Here is a 10,492-nt window from a genome sequence, read left to right on the forward strand (position 1 = left end):
TTTCTTCATTTATTTGCTGCTTCTCTAGTATGAAAGTACTTTTCAGTATTTATAGAAATACATTTTGAATTGCTTTTTCATTATAATACCCCAAAGGCAAAATTAAGTTATTGGAAAATTGATTTGCTATCAAAGAAAATGAAGATAAGAGTTTTAAAGAGCTAAGTTAGTCAAATGATAGCAGTTTGGCTGACAAACATTACTGGATGTATATAAAAATGTATACACATATATAAATATACATATACATATGTATGTATTTCTAAACCTTCCCATATTTATTATTTCCCACAATGACTTTTTATAGCAATTGGGGAAATACTAGGCTGCCACTTTTTGAGGCAGCAATTTCTCAGTGCACATAGAAATTACATAGATTGTTATGACTATCAAAATCAATTGTCACAAAAATTTTTTTTACAAGATACTTTCTCCCCACTCTTAAAAATAGTTTAATTTCCCCCTATCTCTGTGGGTCTTTTATCTTCTCCAATGTCCTACCCTGTAATATGTGTGAAATTTTATCAAAAGCTTTCTGATATTACCATAAATTACTGTGTAAGCAGAGCTATTGCTTATCTGTCAAGGGGGCTTTTTTCCCTTTCTTTAGCAATTTTCTCCATTTCTATATGAGTGAAAGGTTTTCCTTGCTTTTTTTTTTTTTTTTTTTTCTGTGAAGAAAGGACTGTACCTTAAAGGCTTTGACTTTTAGTGAAGGGAGATGGTAAAACCTGTTCACAGAGTAACCTTGTCACAGCCCAAAGGGGCAAGAAAAGCATTTTCTTTCTTCTGTTCTTTTTCTTTAAAGTCTGTGCAGAGAGTAATTTCTTTATGGTGTGACATATACCTGTGTTAAAAACATAAAATCTATTTATTGTATTTTTCTAACCACTTCAAGTTCATTTTGGTTTTATATTTTATATGCAATGAATTTATTATTGTTTCAGTTATTTATTTTTAAAACTCTTCCAATTATGTTTCATTAGTGCTATACAGTAAGTGTTAATCTTTTGATAAGAACTATTTTATAGGGCTCTATTGTACCTGGTTAGTCATAATTTTTGACAACCATGTAATTATCATTTCTATTGTGAGCCTTCTTAAAATTATTCAAGGTTAATTGGATAGATCTTCTGTTTTGGAAAGAAGTTACGATGATGTTTTATTATAGACTGTATAATCTAGAAAAAGGCTGAATATTAGGGTTGTTTTATTTTTTTCCTGTACAGAGATAGAGTGAAATTTCTATTTTGGGCTCTGTCAGAGAAAGGTCACTTTGAAGATCCAGACATTGGGAAAGGATGTCATGATAACAGAAGATTTAGAAACTACTTTAAAGAAGAAAACTATAGAGCTGCTCTGTAATGTGCCTGGGGGCTCATCACTTGGAATTTTCTGTTTTACACCCAGTGGCTTGTCCTGCCCTGTCTCTCAGTTTACCTAACATGCCAATTCAGCTGTCTTTTAAAAATTCTTTAGAAACATTAGACAAGCATTCCTTTCCATTACATAGGCGCACGTACATTAGCTTCACAAATGATTTCAAAGGCAATATAGAAAATATGTACGTCTGAATCTACCCACACTGAGATCTGTGCAACAGTATAAAAAAAGTTGATGTTTATCACCAAAAGACATATGTATGTCAGCAGTGATTAGGTCATTTAAAGATAATAACAAAAATGATAATGACAACCAACAAAATTTTGAAACTGTCAGCTTTCATCCTGGAATGAGAATTTTCTTCTTGGGACAACTGCCCCACCCCATACAGATGCAGTCATAGCCTGACCACAAGGCACAGACCTCCTCTGGTCATACGACAGGAAATACCCTCCAGGATGCAGACCTTATTACGGTGTTGGCTTGTTTTTCACCAGTGTTTCCCTTGTACATTTAATACCTTCTGAGGCTCTAACACGGCGTAGTGATCGGCAGTGCTGCTTCTGGCCATAATCCACTCTGGCTTGCACACCTGCAGCTGCCAGCTAACAACTTTGAGCTTGGGAAAGTCACATACCTTGGGTGAGCTGGTCCCCTCATCTTCAAAACAGAATTAAGAATAGGAGCTGTAGCAAAGTGCTTTAGTGAAGATTAAAAAGTTAATATACTCATCTCTGAATTTAGTTACCAAATTAGTAGCTAAATGTTTTTCTTTATTTAAAATAATAGTCTCTTTTTAAGCTGAATAAAATAGATGAAGTACTTTCATGGAATTTGTATTCTAAAAGAGTGGAGGCTAGATACAAATCAGTGAAAAAAATACGTATATGAGGTAGGGTCGCTATGGAAGAAAATGGAGCAAGGAAGCCTGTCGGGGTAGAGATACAATTTTAAATCGCACGGCCAGAGAAACTTCACTAAGAGAACACTCCTTGAGCAAAAACTGAAGGAGAAAGGACAGTGGCCATGCAGACACCCGGGGGAAATGTCGCAGGTGGACAGGGTCTCGGGTCGGAGGCCCAGGAGAAAGAGCCAGCCTGAAAATTTCAGTCAGCCGCGAGGAAGGCAGTGTGAGCAAGCGGGACACGCGGCTGCTGTCAGAAAGGCTACGGCGAGCACGCCAGGAAGGCCTGATAGGAAATGGTTAGATATTTGCATTTTACTTCAAGACGTGAAAAAATAGGGGAAGCTTTTGCACAGAGAAGTGAGATGGAGGAGACGGAGGGTGGGGAGGGAAGGGGAAGTAAAAGGATCAAGATTAGGGCAATTGAGTATTCTAAAAGAGGACCGGGATCAAGAGCGGGAGGAAGAGGTGAGAAAGGAAAGCGATAAGGGGTCTGACAAAGGAATTGGGATGTGTTACCTTCGTGTCTCCACTCCACACAAGCGCTGCAAGCATTGTGTACCACACACGTGTACCAGTAACTTTTTAAAAAAGGATTAAGATGTGATATCTGTAGGATGTACCACTTCCCCCGCTTTGAATGGGGAAGTAACACAACATGTACTAATAAAAAGAGGTAAAACAAAGGTGAAATAATACAATTCATTCTTCAAAGCATCATTGGACAGCTCTACTGAAAATAGGCTGTAGGACGTAAGGGTAGAAGCAGCTAAACCAGGTAGGCAGGTAGGAATTACTGCAGTTGTCCTGGTGGTGTACAGTGCTACTTGGACCTTGGGCAAAGACAATGGTTACTAGCCCCGAGGTGTCTGTGATATAGCTGTCACATAGTATTACAATCATTATTTTCTTTATTATTATTTCTTTTTTGGTACTGGGAATCCAACTCAGGACCTTGCACTTTATTTTCATAATTAATCTAAAATATTAAGTATCTTTATGATTTTCCAATGACTATGAGGTATTCTCATGTTAATTATTCAAGTATTTTCAGTAAAATAATTGCTGATGTGGGTATGGCTCTTAAAAAATCTAAACTTTTCTATTTTGAAAAATTAAACAAAAATTATTGTGGCTTAGACTTGTATGATATTTCTAGAATATATCTTTTCAATATTTTCCCCATTTGAAATAATTCAGCTCATTTCAAATACATTTCAGTTCCAATTTGCAACCCTTCCAGCTAGCAAGTCAAAGTGTCATATAAAGTAAAGGTAGAGACTTGTTAAAGTTCCAGCCTCTTAAACACTTTTTTTTCTTCTTTTGAGAGCAGCAAAATGAAGGGGAGGAGAATAGCTACACCTGTTGTCATTCAGAATTATGAGTAATGGAGACTTTGGTGATTCAGATCTCTGATGTGTGACTGGGGTGGGAAACTTGTACAAGGTAACTCTTTTTTGGAACAAAAGATTAAATATGGAAAAAGTCCATTCAGCTGTGCAGGGGAGAAACTAAAATTAACCCTGTTATCTTTCTACTCTTCCCTAGATTGAAATACTGTCAATGGGTCTCAGGGAGCCGACAAAATCTAGTACACCTTGTAGGTAGACTACAAGTGAGCGAGAAGAATTCTAGTGATGCTTTTCAGTAATTGATCACCTGATTGTGGCATTAGACAGTCATCTAAGTTGGTTGAAATAATGAGATATAAATATAGGTGTCCAGTGACTTAAATATTTACCAAACATGCTCTGTCTCCTGGGATCCTTTATAGGAATTGGAGATAAAACAAAATCCCTGCATTGGAATTTACATCACAGCAGGTGAGACAACCAATGAACATTTACGCAACTGCACATATAATATAAAACCACACTGCGATGAAGGTAGGCAGAAAAACGCAAAGCAGGGAATGCAGAGTGAGAGTGTGTAGTTTAGAAAGGCTGTCTGGGAAAGAGATCTGAGCAATTATTGGCATAAGAATGGCACTCAAATGTACCCATGTCCTAGGAAAACAGTTCTGGGGAGTGAGAAAATTCCAGCTGAGAAGGCCCAGGGGGACTGAGGAGTTGAGGTGTTGGAGGTGAGATTGAGAGGGATTTAGTGAGCAGACTGCGAAGGGTGTAAGGTTTCCACATTGTGAGAAGCCTTAGGTAGTTAAGACCACCAAAAAGCTCTGAACAGCTTTTCATTCGGATAGATCAAGGTGTGGGTGGGGAGAACAGGGAAGCCCAAGGGACAGCTTTTTGTGTTTTTGCATTTTGTTTAATAGTCATATAGAACATTAACATTTATTACTCATATACTAAAAATTTCAAGCTCCTAGAGCTTCCTAAACACTAATTTAGTTTCATACTCAGAAGGGTTAAGGGCCAGGGACACAGTTCAGCAGCACAGCGCCTGCCTGGCAAGCGCAAGGTCCTGAGTTTGATTCCCAATACCAAAAAAAAAAAAAAAAAAAGAAAGAAAGAAAAAGAGAAAAAAGAAAAAGTGTTGGTAAGAATTGACAATACTCCCTCAGTTTTAAAGGAGGATAATTTGTTGTCAGTGAATTGGAAATGTTGCCTTGAGTTAGTCTGGATTATTAATTGCTGTTATACTCCCTTTTTAATTATGAATTAATTTTTGGTTTAGTTAATCATTACCACTTTATTTTCTTATGGGATACTAAGCTTTCAGTGAATAGCCTTATATATTTGATCCAATAGTATTTCTAGGTTGTAGTATTCCCAAATCATTGAATCCCAGTGTACTATAATTTGAATATGAATCATTCATCCCCCTATTGCTGAAACAGATGTCTACATAATTTCCTTCCATCCCTTAACTTACTTAAGGGATGACATTTTCTCAATATCACTATAATCATTTTCTAGTGGCAGAAATGAGGCAGGACAGTGGGTAGATTATGGAATCTTTACTATGATCAAGTAGTTTTCACTGAAAACCTGTTGGTACGTACAGAAATCTTCATTTCTTCTAATTTTTCCCCTTTGTAGGGAGGTACTTTACTGATGAGATCTACAGTTTTTTTTTTCTCCAAAAATTTATTAAATTAACAAAGACAGAGAAATAGAAAATATGTTAGAGTCAACCAGGTCTTTAATTAAGGTGGTTTTGGTTTGTTTTTTCATTTTTTGTGATGCTGAGGATAGAACCCAGGGCCTTATACATTGCCCTGTTCAAATCTACCCCCACAGTGAGTGTTAATTACACTAATAGTCAATTAATCACTGACAAGTTACCCAACTTCAGAGTGTCAATTTTTCATCTGTAAACTGGAATAATAATATTTTCTACTTTAGGCTATTGTGAGGGACAAAGAGATGGTAGGAATAATAATGCTTATTACGTGAATTTTATCACAGATCAAGCACTATTTAAATTGCTTTGGAAACATATCAAAGACAATGTGGTAATAATTTCTACCAGTGTTTATGGCACAATGACTGGAACAACACAGGATTTGAAATCATTCTGGTCAATGATAATGGAATAATTTTAGTAAGACTGATTGACTGGACCTTATTATTAAAACATCACTTTTAGATATAAATAATGAGTGAAGAACTGATGTGGTGTAGGAAAGATACTATAATATTTCGTTCAGTTATATGGGACAAAACCAATGTCAGAGATCTTTTTCAGATAAATGAATTCATGGCCAGGGATGACACTTTGCACCAACACTATAGCTTTCATTTGTTTTGGATTTATTTTATTTAGAAACTGGTATTTCTTTTCTGTTATTTTGACTCCAATATTTGATTTTTATTCGTATGTGTTTTCAGTGTGCGTTGATTGCATTCGTTGTGGGGAGCTGGTACGTGTATACAACACAGCTTAATCCTTTCCATCCCCTTCTCCTCTTCCGTTCATCTCTTGGCCCCCTTCCTCTTGCAAAGAATTGACCTCCATTTCATAACCTCTATCTTTTATTTTTCTCTTTATTTATGTTTTGGGTTTCTCATATAGGAGAAATCATGCAATATTTAAGATATTGTATGTTTGATTAATTTCAATATTGTATGTTTGATTAATTTCACTTAACATTTGGTCTCAAAGTTCATCTATTTTCCTACAAATCACTCATTTATCCTTCTTTAAGGCAGAGTAGTACTTTATTGTGTGTAAATAACACATTTTCTTTATCCATTCATTTCTGTATGAACATAAAGGCCACTTCCAAAATTTAGGTATTTAATATGCTGGCATGAACATGGTTTGCATGTTTCAGTGTATTATGATGTCTTTAACTCTTTTGAGAAGATACCGAGAAGAGGAATAGCTGGGTCAGATGGAATTTCTAGTGTTAGAGTTTCTCCTTTTAGTTTCAATTTTATGAAGAAACTCCATACTGATTTCCATAGTGGTTGTACCAGTTCACATTCCCACAAACAATGTAGAAATGATCCCTTTTCTCCATAGCATCACTGGAATTTGTTATTGTTGATTTTTTGATGATGGTCATTCTTTCTGGAATAAGAAAGAATGCATTTCTCTAATGGCCAAAGATGTTGAACCTCTTTCACATATTTATTGTCCATTTATGTTTCTTCTTCTGAGAAGTGTTTATTCATTTCAATTGCCCATTTTTTTTGATTGTGGAGGCTCTCATTTCTTCAGTTCTTATACTGAATATACTATCTATGTTCTAGATATTAGTACTCTATCAGAGGAATAGCTGCAAAATTCCTTATTCCCCATTCATTTTTCCTCCATTCTGTAGGTTGTCTCTTCCTATCCAAATATAACCAGGCCTGACCCTGCTTAGCTTCTGAGATCAGACGAGATTGGGTGTGTTGGGATGGTATGGCCGTAGACTGTAGGTTGTCTCTTACTTAAGTGTATGCAGACACTGTTCAGCTTAAGATCCCTGGATGGTTGTTCCCATCCACTCAGTGGCTGAGCAGAGAGAACCACATTCCACTCTTTTGTGACTGGTCCACACTCCTGCCTTCAGTAGGGACCTTCTTAATTGACATACTGGGCACCTGATCACCTTTCAGCCAGTCTGAGACTGCAAACTGAGAAATATGAAGGAGGCTGAGGGAATGCAGAGTGAGAACGTGAAGTTTGGAAAGGCTCTTTGGGAAAGAGATCTGAGTAAGACGTGAGTGTGAGTAGTTTGCTTTCTACGTTTTAACTCTACTGCAGGTTTTTCATAGAAAATACTCCCAATATTCTTCATAAACAGTGTTTTTATGTATTACTTATTTCACACAGTATCTTTCAAAAATATAAGCTAATTGTTAACTTAAAAGTACTCACTTATATACTGCCCCCAAGGCAAGCTTTATTTAATTTAATTTTTTTTTTTCCAGTACCGGGAATCAAACTCACGACCTTGTGCTTGCCAGGCAGGCACTGCGCCGCTGAGCTAATTCCCCAGCCCCTGCAAGCTTTAATAAGGGGCCTAAAATTAGCAGATTAGGAAATTGTGGTGGATTAATTAATGGTCAACTTGTAACACACAGCTGAACTGAGTCATCATGGTTCTGAGCATAGAAGGCTCACTTGAAGACTGTTACCAACAGCATAAAGGAGGGAAGGATGGTGCACTGTTGTTTCTCCTGGAGAAGATTGTTGCTCTGATTGTCCTGATATGAACTCAGCTCTTCTTATCATTGGAGGAGCTCGGGCCCTCACTGTCACTGTGGTTCTCTTTGAGGGAGCTCTGGTCCTTACCTTGAGTGTCACTTTCCTGGCTCCAGTGCAGATCCCTCAGCCTCCTGGCACAGATCTTCATCCTGTTGGCACAGACTTTGTAACTTTCACCACTGACCTCTGGGTCTTCTCAGTGCAGATCCTTGATACAGACTTGCATGAGACATTGCCCTGGGCTCTAGGCCTCCAGTTGGACCCGCAGAGGACATTGCCATGGAGCCTAGGTCTTCAGTTGGACTTGTGCAGGGCAGTTCCATGGGATCCAGGCCCTCAGCTGGATTCTTTGAGTCTCCAGTGTGAGGACAGATCTCTTGCACTCTTCTGCATTTGACTTTTGGGTGACATAAAATAATCCTATAAATTATATGTCCTGTACTAAATCTATTCCCTAGCTAATGCTGACTACAACAGAAATCTTACAAATGTGAAGGCTTCTGAGGCAATGAAGTCCCTCATAGATAGCAGCGAGGAGTAGCACAGGATATCCCAAGAAACATGCAACATTAGCTTTCTTTGAATTTTTATGTTAGGGCTTTAAGAAGAAGCAGTACATATAATTTTTTGCCCATTAAATTAAAGAACCTTGCCAGGGGTATAGCTCAGTGGTGCAAGTACCTGCCTGGCAAGTGTGAGGTCATGAATCTGATTCCCAGTACCAAAAAATAAATAAGAAAGAAAGAAAGAAAGAAAGAAAGAAAGAAAGAAAGAAAGAAAGAAAGAAAGAAAGAAACTGAAGAATCTTCATGTAAAGCAAAGAGTGGTAAATACAAACCCCAGAGCCAGTATCTCTCTTTGAATCTCTGGTGCCATCTATTAGCTGTTTGACTTTCCCTGTCTACTGCATCACCCAGTGTTTAAGTTTCCTCATCAGTGAAATGAAGACCACAATAGAACCAAGAACAAAAGACAGTTTATAAGTTTATAAAGTTTGTAAGAGTTAATATACAGAAAGTACTTAGAATAGTGCCCTGTGTCTCAACGTAGTATTTTCTAGGTGTTAGCTGTTATTATAATTGACTTAGTCTTTAAGATTGGGTCTTAAATTTTATCAGGTCATTTATCCCTGAAAATTACTAAATTACCTACCTGTCTAAGGTTCCCTTTTTGTAAAATATGAGGAAATATATATGTCCCAAATAGGTGCTTGTTAGTATTTTAATCATTTTATGTTACAGTCTCAAAACATGCTACTCATTATTATGTTTTCTCTTTCATGCATATACAAAGTGTGCCTATTTTAATTCTTCAGTATCATTTAAAGAATTTACATTTTTGCTTACTCTGGAAAGCATGTAGTTGTGTTTACTAAATCATACAGATGCTTACTATAAATGTGTCATTCCTAGGATTTGCTTCTACATATGCCTGGCAATAATTTCTTGCTAGCAAATAATATCTACTATATAAATGTGTATAATGTGCTTCACAAGATAATTTCATCCTCATGTTAATTATTTGGGAAAAAAGTGCAAATATTTAATTGAATGTAAAAGTTGATCCTATACATATTTATTTGCTCCATCTATTCTCAAGGTAAACTCAATATGATTACTACTGGCATAATTTCAACTGACTTCTATGAAGAAGATTTCACTGTCACCTGAAGTCACAGCCTGGAGCTGTCATTATGGAAAGCCCCCAAAAGGAGCTTGGAATATCTTGGGAGGATTTCTTAAATCGTATGAAAAAAGAGAGGTAAAGTAAAAGGAGATTTCTCTTCACAAAGAATCTGAAAATGTAGCATTGCAAACCAAGATGAGCTTAATCTATTGACATTTAAACTCATAGTACTCAGGTTTCTTTCTCATTGTTCATCTGAAATCATTATGCACTTCATTTCCACAGTACTTAAAAAATGTTGCATATTCTTAAGTCACAAAAACAGATGAAAATTGAGATGTAAAGTTTCAGGACTTCAAAGGATTTGTAAAATTGCTTTTTAAAAAGGGATCCTATGCTAATAAGCGATGAAATTGATACATCAAGAAAAGCTAGAATACAATATGGTGTGGCTTACCATTAGCAAGTACAAACGAGTTTACTTGGTTTTGTTTCTATCAATATGAATCTTGAAAAAATGTGTTCATTGTATCCCCTCTTTGCAATGTATTGCTCAGTGATTGAGAAAGGACAGACATATTGGTGAAAAATAAAGGGACTCAGATGGGTTTTTGAGTCTCTTAAGTTGCTGTTAGCTCATGAACATTAGTATGTGGAGATTATATTCCAATATCTTTATTTTTGCCCTCTTGAGGATTTTAAGTCAAAATATTTTACCTAAAATACTGACAAGACTGTTGTTTTCTTGCCTTGATTTTCTGTTGTGTTACTTTCAAGCTATGCTGTGTTTTTAACATTACAGTAACTTGAAGTTTACAATCTAAATTTGACTTGATAAAGGGTCTCTGCTGTTGTGCTTTGTTATGCTTTTAAAATATAAAAGCATATTCCCCTGAGGATAAATAGAAACTCAGACTTTCACTATTTCAACTCATTTGCATTGCAATTTACATAAAAGAGAACATTTATAATTATTGT

The 10,492-nt window shown here is 36.4% G+C and overlaps 1 long non-coding RNA gene across 1 annotated transcript in view; it reads left to right on the forward strand.

Moving 5' to 3' along the window:
* LOC102009397 overlaps window positions 1-9,639 on the forward strand; it is a 55,287-nt gene extending 45,648 nt beyond the window's left edge. Inside the window, exon 4 of the long non-coding RNA XR_260967.2 lies at window positions 9,488-9,639. This is a non-coding gene — a long non-coding RNA (uncharacterized LOC102009397). The remainder of the gene's footprint in view (window positions 1-9,487) is intronic.
* The last annotated feature ends 853 nt before the right edge of the window (window positions 9,640-10,492 follow it).

This window comes from Chinchilla lanigera, unplaced genomic scaffold (assembly GCF_000276665.1).
Source record: "Chinchilla lanigera isolate Chin_1 unplaced genomic scaffold, ChiLan1.0 scaffold00022, whole genome shotgun sequence".
Taxonomy (NCBI): Eukaryota; Metazoa; Chordata; class Mammalia; order Rodentia; family Chinchillidae; genus Chinchilla; species Chinchilla lanigera.